The sequence below is a fragment of the Chenopodium album genome, chromosome 2, assembly GCF_948465745.1.
Source record: "Chenopodium album chromosome 2, dcCheAlbu1.1, whole genome shotgun sequence".
In the NCBI taxonomy this organism is placed as follows: domain Eukaryota; kingdom Viridiplantae; phylum Streptophyta; class Magnoliopsida; order Caryophyllales; family Amaranthaceae; genus Chenopodium; species Chenopodium album.
In genome coordinates, this window is record NC_137835.1 from 77,492,877 (window position 1) to 77,508,701 (window position 15,825).

General features: G+C 35.3%; 1 long non-coding RNA gene and 1 pseudogene across 3 annotated transcripts in view; one reads left to right on the forward strand and one right to left on the reverse strand.

Annotated features, from left to right (window-relative positions):
- Nucleotides 1-332: 332 nt before the first annotated feature.
- On the forward strand, nucleotides 333-3,201 carry LOC145601379 (U3 small nucleolar RNA-associated protein 18 homolog pseudogene; annotated as a pseudogene). 2 transcript variants are annotated; one of them, XR_014104384.1, is made up of 2 exons: nucleotides 333-552; nucleotides 1,102-3,201. The product of XR_014104384.1 is annotated as a U3 small nucleolar RNA-associated protein 18 homolog pseudogene, transcript variant X1 (transcript). The 2 variants fall into 2 exon arrangements; XR_014104387.1 differs by having other exon boundaries at nucleotides 1,105-3,201.
- Nucleotides 3,202-14,226: 11,025 nt separating this feature from the next.
- The window catches only part of LOC145588574 (uncharacterized), a 59,841-nt gene continuing 58,242 nt past the window's right edge, over nucleotides 14,227-15,825 (reverse strand). Inside the window, exon 5 of the long non-coding RNA XR_014101609.1 lies at nucleotides 14,227-14,249. This is a non-coding gene — a long non-coding RNA (uncharacterized LOC145588574). The remainder of the gene's footprint in view (nucleotides 14,250-15,825) is intronic.

A 15,825-nucleotide genomic window follows, 5' to 3' on the forward strand; every position in this document is an offset into this window, starting at 1 on the left:
GAAATCAAATTCGTACCCTTTAATTTAGGTCAAGAGAATAAATCTCTAAACCCAAATTGTCATAACCTACATAGAAATATTGATATAGTAATTGATCTTGGTAAACAAATCCAGTACTCCTTCTTGAATTCGTTATAATGTATACTTTTATATTACTTATATCGACATGCGTGTTTGGTCAAATTATAACACTAAACACGAAGGAAGTATATCCCAAATTCCCGACAAATTAATTTAAACTAACTTTTAAAACAAATGACTCAACGACTCATCGCACAAATATAACCCGAACCAACTCGAACCAATTCAGTTTAACCTCCCCAGTCCATTCAATCGATTGCACCAGCCACAAGGTAGCTAACCTGCGAAAACCTTTCTGTTCCCCACTTTCTCTCTCCGCCGCTCTTCTCTGCCTCTCTTCATTCGACGGCGGCGTTTCTCCCCTTTACCACTACCAATTAATTGATCTCCTTCTCTTCCCTTCTTCAGTATTGTAGTGCTCAGGCAACCACCAAAGCGACACCGTTTTCGTCGTTCATTCCACCCTTTCAGGTATCTATATGCTTTCTAATTCTCCTCTTAGTTTTGAACTATGTTATACTGTATTTTGGTTTTTTATCAATTAAATTTTGTGGGTTTTGTGAAAGTGTGTTCTTTTTCTCAGGTTTAGCTGAAATGTATGTCAATAGTTTGGTGGGTTTAATTAGTTGATATTGAATTCTGAATTAGGAGTCTATATGTAAAGCTGTCAATTACCATCTTTTTAATTAGGGGTTGATTGGTTATTGTATCTTTATTGGATTGGTATTCGGTTATAAATGTTCATATGCTTGAATTTGATAAGAATTGGGTTTTGCTATAAAAATTTGTGTTCTTTTGGGCAGAATTCTAGTGAAGAAGTTGCAAATTTTGTATATTGGAGAAGGGTCTTAATTCCTGAATTAATGGTATTATTAGGCTATGAGCATGAATGTATATTAGGTTCTATGTTGATTATATGATTCTTTACTTTAGATTGTGTTATTTTAGTGGTGGTATTTTTGCAAGCTTTTCTAGAGGCGTGTTAGGTTAATGTTTGTGTTATTGTTTTGGTTTGATTAGCAGCTGGGATTTTACATTTAAGCATTAGAGATGAGTTTGATTTCTCAAAATGCTGTTATTAAGAATAAAGTGAAGAAGAAGAGTAAGCGGATCGGTGATGAGGGTGAGGAGCCTTCGTTGTTGGAAGGCAGGGAGGAAAGTTTGGAGAAAGAGGGTTCTGATGTTGAAGCTGCTGTAACTCATAAGAAGAGAAAGAAGAGGAATGATGCAGAGGAAAAGAAAATGCTTGCTGAGGAAGAATTGGAAATGCAGAATTTGGGGAATTTTTTGTTTGGTTCTCTTCATTCTCCTGTTGAATTTGGAAAGGAAGATGAAGATGAAGACGAAAAAGGTGGGTTGGATGTGGATGACTCTGCATTGTTTGTCTTGGACCGCTCTGGTAATAAAGATGTACTAGTTGATGGAGAAGATGGGGGTTATCAAGTGGGAGTTGTTGACGAAGATGGTGATAAGCAAAGGAAGCCTGCCTGGATGGATGATGAAGAGGAGACTGTTGTTAATATTTCGAAGGTTAATAGGCTTAGGAAGCTGAGGAAGGAAGAAGATGAGACTGTTATATCTGGTTCTGTGTATGTGTCAAGGTTGAGGGCTCACCATGCAAAGCTGAACCCTGGCACAGATTGGGCCAATCTTGATGCGAAGGTCAGAACATATGATTCTGATGAGGAATCTGAGGTAGAAAATGGGGCGGTTGTTGCTTCAGGGTATAAAAATGTTGATGATATTCTTAAAACTAATGCAGAGCTTGTGGTGAAGAGAGGAGGGAGGCTTTTGCCTGGAATCCTCGAGTACTCAAGATTGGTAGATGCAAATGCAGAAGACCCTTCTAATGGCCCAATTAACTCAGTCCAGTTTCACAGAAATCATCAGCTACTCCTTGCTGCTGGATTAGACCGGAAGCTGAGGTTTTTTCAGATTGATGGCAAGAGGAATAAAATGATGGATTCTATCTTCATCGAAGATTGTCCTATTAGAAATGCATCTTTCTTACCTGATGGCTCTCAAGTTATTGTTTCTGGGAGAAGAAAGTTCTTTTACAGTGTCGACATATCCAAGGGAAATGTGGATAAGATTGGGCCACTGACTGGTAGAGAGGAAAAAAGCTTAGAAGTTTTTGAGGTTTCACCTGATTCTCGTACTATAGCCTTTTTGGGAAATGAAGGTTACATCTTGTTGGTGTCAGCTAAAACAAAGGAACTGATTGGCACCCTTAAGATGAATGGCACAGCTCGCTCATTAGCCTTTACTGATGATGGGCAGCAGTTGTTGAGTTCCGGTGGTGATGGACATGTCTACCACTGGGATTTAAGAACGAGAACTTGTCTCCATAAGGGTGTGGATGAGGGCTCCATTAATGGCACTGCTCTTTGTACTGCACCAGTAGGGAATCTTTTTGCAGCTGGATCGTCAAGTGGAATAGTTAATGTTTACAACGGGGAGGAATTTTTGGGTGGCAAGAGGAAACCAGTCAAAACACTTGAGCATCTCAGAACCGAAGCAAGTTTCATGAAGTTCAACCATGATGCCCAGATATTAGCCATCTGTTCAACAATGCAGAAGAGCAGCCTAAAGCTGGTTCACATCCCTTCATTTACTGTCTTTTCTAATTGGCCTCCTGCAAACAAAACGCTACACTATCCAAGATGTTTGGATTTTAGCCCTGCTGGTGGTTTCATGGCTGCAGGGAATGCGGCGGGAAAGGTCCTGCTGTATAAGTTGCATCATTATCAACAAGCATAACTTGTTACTACTGTCTGGATGTACTACTATCATTTCCAGTTTTGCGTAAAGGTATAGCTTCTCTCTAGTTTTGAGATATAACAGAGAACTAACCAGTAAGATTTTGTATTAGTCTTTGAGACTATTGAGTGGCTGTTGTTAGAAATTCTTCTGTTGCCTATCTATACTATCAGGAGCTCAAACAATAGATATCAATCAAAAAGTATTTCGAACTGTTATTTTCATTTCTATTTGTTTGTTTATCTCTGATAATAATACTTAATGATTTTTGGTCTATGGCATGCTAATAGTGAATTTAAGCTGCAGCTTGTGATTCTTTGTATTATTTGAATTTAAGCTTATGAGATTTTTGTAAGTTTAGTCTTTGAGACTTCTGAGTTGCTGTTTTTAGAAATTCTTTCTTTTATCAATGTATCATACTATCTATCATGAGCTCAAACTAAGTTTTGTCCATCAAAGGTATCTCGTTGCTTATACACATATAAATACAGGGAGTAAAACTTGGAGGTATCCACTACTTCATCGAAGGGCATTGTCAATGCCGAACTTTGACTATACTAGTTGTGCCATCGCGCGCGATAGCCCAATAAACTAATATTAAGTGTCGGTAATATAGTACCATAAGTGAATGTGTAATAATACTTATTGTTGTATTTATCGTTAAAGGAGTAGAAGCGATTGTTATTGTTTTGTTAAATAAAGAGTAATTATAATTTGATGATTGTGAAAAATGTAAGAATAATTAAGCACTTTGTAATTAAGTATAGAAATATTATTTATATTCTCTATAAGTATATTAATACTGTATAAAATTACCTCATCTTTTAAAAAATTACTCACCCCTAAAGTATTTACTTATTCTAATAGAATTTATTAAACCCTAGAAATCATACAAAATTATCCACCTTTAAGTAGTTTTCTCACCCCCTAATTGTCATAATAGTTTGCCCACCTCTAAAAATCATATTCAAATTACCCTAAAACAATTTGTTCACCCCCAAAGAATGTTCTCACTCCTAAAAATCATATTCAAATTACATTACCCAAAAATAATTTGCTCACCTCTGTATAGTTTGCTCATTCCTAAATAATTTGCTCACCCTTTTAAAATTGTATACATCAAGAAAGGCTATATCTTGTAAATAATGGACGAAGAAAATGGACATAGTCAAAGAGAGTAAATATTGGACGAAGGAAATGGACATAATCAACTGGGATCTTGAACTCACATACCCAAATGTGCCTTCAAATTTGGATTTGTTACGATGAGTCCATTGTCTTGGCAACCATTTAGCAAGTCCCAAATCACATACTTCCTTTTTAATAAGTTTTTTTTTAGTTAACACGTTTTCTTTTTGGATAAGTTTTACACCTTACTTTTTAAATGTACCCACTTGTTTTATCATTCTCTCTCGCTCTCTCCTCTCCTTAATATATGTGTATAAATTGAACGTGTCAACTAAATAGAAACGGAGGAAGTATATGAATAGAAACATATAAGACAAAGGTGACAAATTATCACTTTATCATACTGGCATAAACAAGTAGATGATTATTCATTTATCTCAAACAGCATATTGGATAATGAGAGATGATTATGGCAACCAATCATCTCAGATTTGGAGTCCACAAAATATCTGAGCCTCATAGTTCTCTGTAAGCTATTATCAGCTTTGATGTCTCTGTGAATAAATTCACCTTTGACAGCCCTCATGAAGATACCAAGCTAAAATGTGGAAAACGAAGAGAGACATCATTTTAGAGAAAGGTAAGAAAAAGAAATTGCTAGACATAGATCAAGAACAAAAACAAAAACAAAAACAAACCATTCCAATTGACAAACAGCACAAACCAAATGCTTAGGAAAAGTATCAAAGTCTGTGTACTGTTAACATAGACTCAGAGAAATATATCAAATATGTCTTTGAAGGTCAGGCAAAGTTAGCGGCTAGTTTCAAAAGAAGTGGAAAGCTTAATGTCAAAATTCCAAATATTTACATTCACGTCAACTCATATCACACAAAGACTTAAATGGAAAACACAGTCACAAAAGACTATGAGTTGAATCATTTTCAAAAGACAAACGTAAAAAAAACACGACATAAGTTTTAGGTTAATTTTTAAATAACCACCCAAAAATTTAACCATTTTCGAACTAACCACCCATTAAATTTTTTATTTTAAATTACCACCCCTTAAATTAAATAAATGCTCAGATTATCACCCATTTTAAAAATCCGTTAGATTTTCCGTCTGTAGTCCCCACCTAACACTTATTTAAACCCTTTTGACTTGTTTTTTCCCCGATTTTTCTCTTTAAAAACGCTCTCTATACTTTAATTCACATTTCCATCACCAAATTCAACCAAATTTCAAAGAGAAAAAATGTGAATTGAAGTTAGGAGAGCGTTTTTAAAGAAAAACATCGGGAAAATAAATCAGTCAAAAGGGTTTAAATAAGTGTTAGGTGGGGCCTACAGACGGAAAATCTAACGGATTTTTGAAATGGGTGGTAATCTGAGCATTTATTTAATTTAAGGGGTGGTAATTTAAAATAAAAAATTTAATGGGTGGTTAGTTCAAAAATGGTTACATTTTTGGGTAGTTATTTATAAATTTTCCTAAGTTTTATGGAATTGTAAGAAATTAAAACCAAGCTCAATAGAAGAATGTGCAATACGACTCACCCAGTGAAACAAACAGTTGAACCCTTATTGCCTAATTTTAAGGTCAAAGACTTAAGTATGTTAAGAGAGAAGTGGAAGGGGTCCTAATATCACCTCATCACTCTAGGTGGCCGGCCATGTAGAGGATTAGAAGTGGTTTTTGGGCTTCGTGCCCTAGTCTAATTATAATGAGATTGTAAATAGACTAGGTGCCTAGGTTTGCAATGACAAGTAAGCAATTAACTGATCAGTGTGATCAAACCCTAATTAGCAAACACTAAACCCAACCCGGCCCTCTCAAAGTCCTCTCTCTCACACGGCTCTCTCCTCCTCCCAAGCATCGGTGGTGTGTCGTGGTGGTGGTGGTTTGTGCGGTGGTCGGTTGTCCATAAAGGTGGTGATCGCGTTTTCCTCAATCACTCGACCAATCTAGTATTGGTGGACGGCTCGTTCGAATCTCGTGGACTAAGTAGAGGAGCAACACTTAGGGCTCTATTCTCTCCCTGATTTGCCTGTCGAATAGCTTCATTGAATTCACGCGTCAAAGGTATGATTATATGTCTTGTGTGTTATGCATGTGATTCTTGGGATTGGTACTTGATTGAATATGATTCATGTTTTTCCGCTGCGTAGTACCTATAAACTCCTACAGTGGTATCAGTTAGCCTCTTGCATGAACGCGCTAGATCATAATAATACGATTATTTGATGTCCACGTTAATTTTATAATCAATTAAGAGGGAGAAATTAATTTAATTATGGTTCAATTATTATATTTAATGTGATTAAACTTTTGGAATCGATTAAATGTGATTTAATTATGCTCAAAATAGCCATGAAGAGACCGAATTTTAGCCCTAAATTGTTCGAAAATTCGAACCCCCTAACCCTATTTTTCGAATTTTCGAAAATCCTAGCCCTAAAATATGATTTTTGTGCTTGATTTTGATTTAATTCGATTTATTTTATGATTCATAATTTTAATCGGATTGATTTATGCATAAAAAATGTTTTATTTATGATGATCAATTTAATTTTAAAAGTTAGAATTAAATTGAGATTAATTTTATGAAGAACCCTAATTTTAAAGTTAAATGTGATTTAATTTTAATCTTATGGACTGATTTAATTTAATTATGATAAGTGTTATTTTAATTAAATTAAAACACAAAAAAAAAAAATTATTTTGGGTGGCCGGAAACCGCGGCTGGGTGGCGCAGCCACGGCGGCTGCCGACCAGGTGGTGGTCCAAGAGGGAGGGAAGGGGAGGGCGGAGGTCGGGGTGGCTGTGGGCAGCAGCGTGCAAGCGTTGCACGGCTGTTGCCACGGCTGCCAGAGCAGCTGCCCGCTGCTGCCTTGCGGCAGTGGCTGCTGTTATGGCAGCCAGCCACCGTGGCTAGCTTCGGCTAGCCAACCACGGTGGCCGGCGGTGGTGGCTTGCGGTATTTCAAAAAAAAAAATGTTAATTATCTTATTTTAAAAAAAATTATTTCAATATAGTTGTGAATTATTTTGGGATAAAAGCAGTTTTATTTTGGATAAGATAAAATATTTTGAAAATATGATCTTTTATTTTAAAAGATAAAATTGGTTTTATTTGGATAAAATCTTTTATTTTAGGATAAAATCAAATATTCAAAAGTTGTTATATTTGATATTATCCATATTTAAAGTTGTTAAATTAGTAATTATCCTAATTAAAGTGGTTAATTTTGGATAAGATTGATTAGGATATTCTGAGCATATTCCAAAAGGATAATAATTGATTTAAATAATGTGATTATCCCATAATTAGATTAGGATATAATTGATTTTAAAATTATTTGATTGGCTAGTAATTAGGATAAAATCTCCTAAATTTGTTAGGATAATAATGAAAGATTAAATATGATTTATCTTTCTAGATTAAAATATGATTTGATTCTATCCCATGACTAAATTAAATATATGATATTTAATAAACAGTCATGAATAATATATGATATTGTCTAATTATGATTAAAATATGAGATATTTTAGGAAATGCGTTGACTTTATTATGAACATTCGATGTTGTAGTTTAGACAAGCATGTTGAGTGATTTATTATATGGCATTTTTATAATATATGATATTATGTTGCTATATATAGAATAGTATGGCCCATAGATTCTTAAATACGATTTGCGCATCGTGAAGTATTTTTGTAATCTAAATACGGTCTGCGTACCGTTAAGTATTTTGTAACTTTTATTTAAAGTAAATAGAATAGTTATTTAAATAGTGTTAGTCCAAAAAAGCCCATGAAGTGAAGGCCCAAAGGAGCAAGGTGGATGGAGATCCATGATGATTCAAGTGAGAGCCTTTTCATTTCTAGTTTTCTTAGGACTAAGGGGCCATACTATGTCATGATTTATTGCATTAGTAGACTATGCATGTTAGATTTTATTTATGTTGATTGATGATGCGCTAGAGTTCACTAAATAATCACAACATAATAAATCTAGGTCCCAGTAATATTGAGATAGCTTTTCCAATTAAAAACCCGATGAAACCTTTGATATTTTATGATGGGTCATGCCTCAGCTGGGTGTCATATTATATCTTAGGGGAGTGGGGGTAAATCACGTTTTACACTTTTAATTGATTATACTCAACAAGGTTACCTAAAGAGTTTAGAACCTCGAAGCTAAGGGTAATAATTAAGCATGTGATGATTAATTATTCAACCAAGAGTTACAAGAGTTGTAATCAGTATAGAGTTTACTCACCTTGAAAATGTAATGGTTGATGGTAGGGCCTCAGTCCGGTCAATTATTGCACAAATAAAGGATCTTGGAATCACTTAAATTTCAATTGGGATCAATTAATTATTGAATAAAGTGTTTTAAAGTTACCAAATGAATGCGTCTATGGTACTTTAATTTAAATTAAACATAATTATTAAACTTTGCCTTATTTTGACATAGATGGGTAGCCGTAATCACAATGACAACAACGTTTATAACCTTCGACCATTCCTTGAGAAGGATAGGTTGACAGGGGATAACTTTTCCACTTGGAAAAGAATGCTAAGACTTGTTCTGAAATCTGAGGGTAAAGAGGATATCATTGACACCCCATTGCCAGGACCTCTTCCAGAAAATCCAACTGCGGCAGAGATCAAGAAACACAGGGAAGCTCATGGCAGAGCTATACCTATCACTTTCTTAATGATTGCTACCATGGAGCCTAGTCTTCAAAAGCGTTTTGAGGACCAGAATGCCTATTCAATCATGCAAGAACTCAAAGCCTTGTTTAAGAAACAAGCTAGAGTTGAAAGGTATGAGCTCCATCGTGAGATTCTGGATTGTAGGATGGAGAAGGGTGCCACAGTTCATGATCATGTTTTCAAAATGATCGGCCTAATTCAAAGTATAGAGAAACTGGGGCACCCATATAGTGATGATTTGGCAACATACATCATTCTCCATTCACTACCAGAAAGTTTCAACCAGTTTATCATGAATTTTAACATGACTGCCATTGCAAAGACTGTGAATCAATTGCATGCAATGCTGGTTAGTGCTGAGAAACAAATCCCTAAGGAATCTAAGAAGGAAGTTCTTATGATTCAAAAGGGAAAGGGGTTCAAGAAGAAGGGGCAAAAGGCTAGTGGTAAGAGCAAGGGCAAGCAAGTTGCCAAGGCTCTTGAAAAGCCTAAGACGACTCCAAAGCCCAAGGCTGCAAGTGAAAGTGAATGCTTTTATTGCAATAAAAAGGGGCATTGGAAGCGAAATTGTCAGAAATACCATGACTTCCTCAAGAAGAATGGAGCATCAACCTCAGGTATAATGTTATAAACATTTTAACATTCACTTAAGTATGTGATACCAAGTTGCAGTGCTTAACATAGTGATGTTGCGCAGGAACTGCAAATAAGTGAAGCTATCATGGAAATGGAGCTTGAAGGTCCACTAGAAGTGTTAGAGTGGTCAGAGATAGCTTCATAGTTTTAAATTTTGATTAGTTTATCATGATTTTAGAACAATTTCCAGTTTTGATGAGACAATATTTCGGTTTTCTTGTTTTGAATACTGAATTTGGTTTACTTGGCTTGGACAAGTGTTGATCCATGACCAAGGTAATAAATTGTTTTCATTTTGCTAGATATGATTTAATTTTGTTTCATGACATTGATATAAGTAGATCACAAAAGTAAAATTTAGATGATTCAAAATACACTTACTTATAACAAAGTAAGGTTAGGTCACATAAACCATTTGCACATCCAAAGTTATGGATGGACTTTTATTCTTATATGATTATGAATCACTTGAGAATTAGAAGTCATGCTTGATAAGTTAGGATGACCAAGTTGCCTTTTAGTAGAAAGGGTAAAAGAAGCTAAAATGACCTTTTGGAACTCATACATATGATGTATGTGAACCAATAAGTACAAAATTAGCAAAGAGATTTAACTACTTCATTGCTTTTACTAACGATTTAAGTAAATATATCAATAATTACTTAATGAAGTAAAGCTTGGAAACATTGAAATGTTCAAAATTCCAAAAATGAAATGTAAAATTAGTTTGAGATAAACAATTTAACACCACAATATGATTGTTGTGATAAATATTAACTCAAAAGGAATGATCATCTAGAGGGAATTGTTGAATTAATTCACAATCCAGAAACATTAAAATTAAAGTGTATGTTTATGAAGAAGGAATCAAACTTTGCTTGCCATTGTTCGATCCAAGATTTAATGATTTACAAATATCGTTTTGAGGACATACATTACAAAAACAATTGCGATTATACTAAACAGGAAACTTAACCAAAGCAGAAGAAAAGATGTCATAAGAGTTATGATTTGGAAATGTTCCAAAAGTTATCTTTTCTAAACAGGATTGAGGGATATGAAATCAATGTAAAATGTGTACAAAGATAACATAATACACCCTAAATTAGAAAAATAGTTCTTCATGGGTTTTCTCATGAAAACTAAAAGGTATTATTCCTACAACCACGTAGAAACAAAGTGTTTGTTGCTCGCGATAGTGTCTTTATAGAAAGAATGTCTTCCTACAAAGCCAAGTGGGAGTAAAGTTAGATCTCGATGAGATTCAAGACGAGCAACAAATGGATGTGGATAACACTACATTAGAGACGAATGCGCATGAAATCAGCTAATTTGATAAACCATGTTTCGAAGCAAGCTAATGCCACTAGCGAGGCTTCTATCGTCCCACTAGAATGAAAGGCTTCAAAGAGTTGAAGAGAATAATTCTATTGTCGTTCATACCTATCGTAGGTTACTCAAAACAAACAGTTTGTTGAAATTATGAGAAAAGGTGGATTCTAAAATTTTCTTATTAGAATGGTTAGAATCCATGCCCTACAAGCAAGCTTTGGATAAGTACCAACTCAATAAATGGCTTAAAGCCATGAAAATCCAGTATGGACTCCATGTTTGTAAAGATGTGTTAGTCCATAATAGTCTTACAAATAGGGTCAAACATATCAGTTGGATAAGCCTATTCGGATTATTCTAGTTATGGATATCAAAATCACCTTCATGAAATGTTCTTGGTGGTGAACATGTATATGATACATCCTAAAAGTTTGAAATCCAGAAATTCCTAGAAAGTTTTGCAAACTTCAGATTTTCATTTATGGATTGAAGTAAGCATTAAGGAGTTGGACCATTCGTTTTTATTAGGCAATCAAACAGTTTGATTTCCTTAATAGAACGAAAAGGAATCTTGTAGAGACAAGAAGTTTAGTGGGAGCAATTGGTCTTTTTAGTCTAGTATAGAGTTGACATACAATTCATATGAAATGATATATCAATGCTTGAATAAATCAAGCAATGGTTAGAAAGATTGTTTCTATATGAGAGACTTAGGAGATGTTGAGTACATATTGGGAATTAAGATCCATGAAGTGAATTTTGAGGAATGATAAGAATGAATCGAGAGACTTATGCTGATAAGGATCTTGACAAGTTCATAAAGCAAGACTCTAAGAGAGGATGTCTTCCCATGTTTCATGGTATTACACTCAGTAAAACTCAGTGCCTTCAAAAGCTAATAGAGTTGAGTTGTACGGATAATGTGCCTCGTGCTTTTGCAAAAGGGTCCATTACTTATGCCATGAAATGTACAAAGCAAGATTTTTCATATGATTGATGCATATGTAACAGTTTTCAAGCAAATTCAGAATAAGCATACGAAGAATTACCAGGAACATATCCTTGAGTACTTGAGAAGCACTAAAAGGAATTCTTCTAGCTGTTGTGTTAAATGGTAATTTAAGCAAGTTGTCAAAAGGTTACACAAATGCAAGTTTTTCAAACAGGCAAGTTGATTTTAGATGGTGATCTAAATGAATATTTGTGTCTGGATGGAAAAGGACAGTGAGCTTGAAGAGTTTAAAGCAGAGCACTGTTGCATACTCAATGTCAGAATATGTGTATTAAACTATAGTGAGATAGTTACAGAGGAAGTTCAGATTAGAATGTCATGTGACTAATAGGTCACCTTTGCCCAAGAACAAAGGAGCCAGAGTCACATCACAAATCCAAACTTAAGGATATGAGATATCACCTCAATTATGAGATCATTGACCAGCGGAAGGTCGTGTTCTGCAAAGTTTTATTATGAGTGAGAAATCACTAAACCCCTTCCATGGACTAAGATATGAGAGTCATATTAAAGTCTTAGGATTGAAGCAAGTTATGTAATTTAAGTTGTATATGTTTTGAGAAAACATATTACATGAGAAATGCATCAATTTGCAGAATTATATTTAAAATAGAAATTATTATTTCTCTTATTTAATTATGGTTTTGGAAATTAAATAAAATGTCCAAAATAATTATGAATTGATGGGCTCATCAAGTTGATGACCTGGTGAATTGAAACCCCACAGGTGAACAAAATTCATATATTATTTAAGTTCCTAGTTCGAGATCATTAAAGTGGACATAAATGATTTCAATAAATGAACTAGCATGTAAGATTGATTGGATAGCGCAGTTTCATGGGCTATAGGGGCATAGAGATGCTCGGTCAATCACTTGGATATGCATGAATGATGCATGATCGAACTATTGACCTAATTTGAAGTTCAAGTATAGAGCTTCCGTATATATTAGTGGATTCCTTTGACATGAGTGGAACATTGATTTCATTCAATGGATGTTGTGACTATGGTACACTCAAACGTCTAGCCGTAACTGGAGATTATAAAGGGTGTTTCCCGGTTATTTCAGAAGTTGAGTGGGAGTCATGTTACCACAAGATTGGATAGAGTCTACCTATTAAATTAGGAAATGTGTCATGGCCGCTTAAAGAGGGAGAATTAAGAAAATTCGTGGCCGCGTTCAAATGCATTACACAGTAATCATTTGGTTTTGTAATTCTAACTCAGATTTCAAGAAACGATTTGTAGATTAATATGATCTCGACATGTGATGCAATCATATTATCAAATCGACACATACATTGACTTAAGGAATTTGAATATTGCACCCTTGTCTCAGACAAATGGGAGATTGAAGGAGTTATGTCTTCGTCGTGTGCAATTACTAGATATATAAATGGATCAAATTATGGAGATAATTAAGTTCGTACATTTGGGTCGTCGTTTTTCCATAGCTAGAGGTACTAACGATCTTTGGACTAGTGAAATAGCCCAAAGCCCAATTAGACGGATCCTATAAGGTCACACAAAGGGGCTAGATCGAGCAATAGAGGACGAGGCCCATCATGGGCCTCATCACTCTAGGTGGCCGACCATGTAGAGGATTAGAAGTGGTTTTTGGGCTTCGTGCCCTAGTCTAATTATAATGAGATTATAAATAGACTAGGTGCCTAGGTTTGCAATGACAAGTAAGCAATTAACTGATCAGTGTGATTAAACCCTAATTAGCAAACATGAAACCCAACCCCTCTCAAAGTCCTCTCTCTCACACGGCTCTCTCCTCCTCCCAGGCGCCGGTGGTGTGTCGTGGTGGTGGTGGTTCGTGCGGTGGTCGGTTGTCCATAAAGGTGGTGATCGCGTTTTCCTCAATCACTCGACCAATCTTGTATTGGTGGACGACTCGTTCGAATCTCGTGGACTAAGTAGAGGAGAAACGCTTGGGGCTCTATTCTCACCCTGATTTGCCTGTCGAATAGCTTCGTGGAATTCACGCGTCAAAGGTATGATTATGTGTCTTGTGTGTTATGCATGTGATTCTTGGGATTGGTACTTGATTGAATATGATTCATGTTTTACCGCTGCGTAGTACCTATAAACTCCTACAATTTCCACTGGCACATGATTATGGAAACAACACAACTATTATGCCGAAGTACAGATTAAAAGAGATGTAATGAAAAAGTGCAGTCAGAAAGAGGAGTAAGAAGAAAATAAAAGGCTAATTGCGAATTACATCCAGTAGTCATAATATCTATTAGGAATATTATGTGAATTTTACTATTCTTGTCCCCAGAGAATAAACTCATTTAAGCAAATGTTCACCCAACAAAGATTATAATAGTAATAGAATATTTGTTAATCCAAGAGTCGATGGCCTTTGCTCTCAAAGAACCAAAGTAGGTACAGAAGTACTCATGTAGAGCATCTGTAACTTATTTTTAATTCTCATCCAAATATAAATCATGTTTGTTATAAACAAAAGGCAAAAGACTGGATTGTACCAAATAGATAACCTGATTAGATTGTGCTCTATCATTTATCAAGAGGTACCAACATCATTAACCTTCCTCACCTGATAAAATGTATCAAGTGATTCAAGGCATAATTATACACAGGAGCAAAGAAGAAATATAGCAATGCAAAATAAACTAACACACACAAGCTCAAAGTAATCAAAACCTTATTAGGCCTGAAGAACTAAGGACAACATAGTGAGGTGGACCGAGGATTTTATCACCCCCATCTTGTCTAAACCTAGTCTAGAGTACAACTAAGCTCGCCTTACACAAAACACACAGTTAGTGATTCTATTACCCCCATCCTGTCTCAAATATGTCTAGAGTACATGGAAATAAAAGCTGCCTTTGATTAATTATAAAAATTTATGAAAATAAACTCATTACCACGTATGTATTAATTAATAAGAAAAGCAGAATACAGGAAAACTTCACTGCAATACTTACACGCAAATCCTAGACAATCCAAACTCAAACAGGAGAACAAGAAATGGATACACAAAATACAACAATCATATCCTTTACAAGTAAATCCTACAAGGCACATGTGATATATACAATACCTACAATTGATTTTACAACAGAAATCCATCATACATACTAATCACTCTACAATGTGTAAAAACATTCAACGATGATACGATTAATAAACAAGCAATTCAACAAAAACAAAAAGGGAAAACATTCAACAATGTCGAAGTAATCTAAAAAAGGGAAAATTAATTAATTTGTCTTAGATAATAATTATATCAAATTTTAGGCTATGGTATTGCCTATCCCTCCCTTTCCTTCCACTATTGTTATCCAAACATAGTGTTAGTCTCTTTCTTTCTAATCCAATTTGTCTCTATTCTATCCTATTAAAGACATTAAAAATTATAGGTTACACTTGCTCCCTCCCCCCCCCCCCTTTTCTCCTGAACCCCCTTTATTTTTCTCAGCTTCTCTTCTCTCTAATTGCCTCATTAATTCTTCCGGCCTATCTATCCCTTTCTCTCCCGGGCCTTCTCTCTCTTCCCCAACCTATCTATCTCACACTCTCTCTCCTAACCCCACTTTCCCTTATTGTTCTCTTTCTATTTCTTTTGACCCTTATTGCTCTCTCGTGGCCCTCTTTCTCATTCTCTCTTTATTTCACTCGCTCTTTCTCCTAACTCCTCTTTCTTGCTATATCTCTCTCTTCTTCCGGCTCCTCACTCCTGACCCCTTTTTCTCACCCTTTGTCTCTCTCCCTACCCCCTTTTCTTTCTCTCTCTCCTGACTCCTCTCTTCTCACGGTGTGTGACATGGTAAAGTCGTATCCCCTAATAAAAAATAATTACCTAAGTCCTCTAACTAAAGTAGATAGGGAAGTAGGGTCGAACTCCACAGGGAAACAGGTCTTTTTACTCCTAATTAATTATTATAATCTAAATTATCTAAGTAACCAATATTTTTGTGAATAAAATCTAAACTACGGAGAATAAAGTAGAAAGGAATAAAGTAGGGAGAAAAATCAAATATTAAAGGCCTAGGGCATAGGTTCACTAATAAACAATATTCCAGGGCAATTCATAATAATCAATCATCAAGCATTGGTTAATCAGATTACAAAGGGCTTTCGCTACGTATTATAATCACAGAGTTAATTTA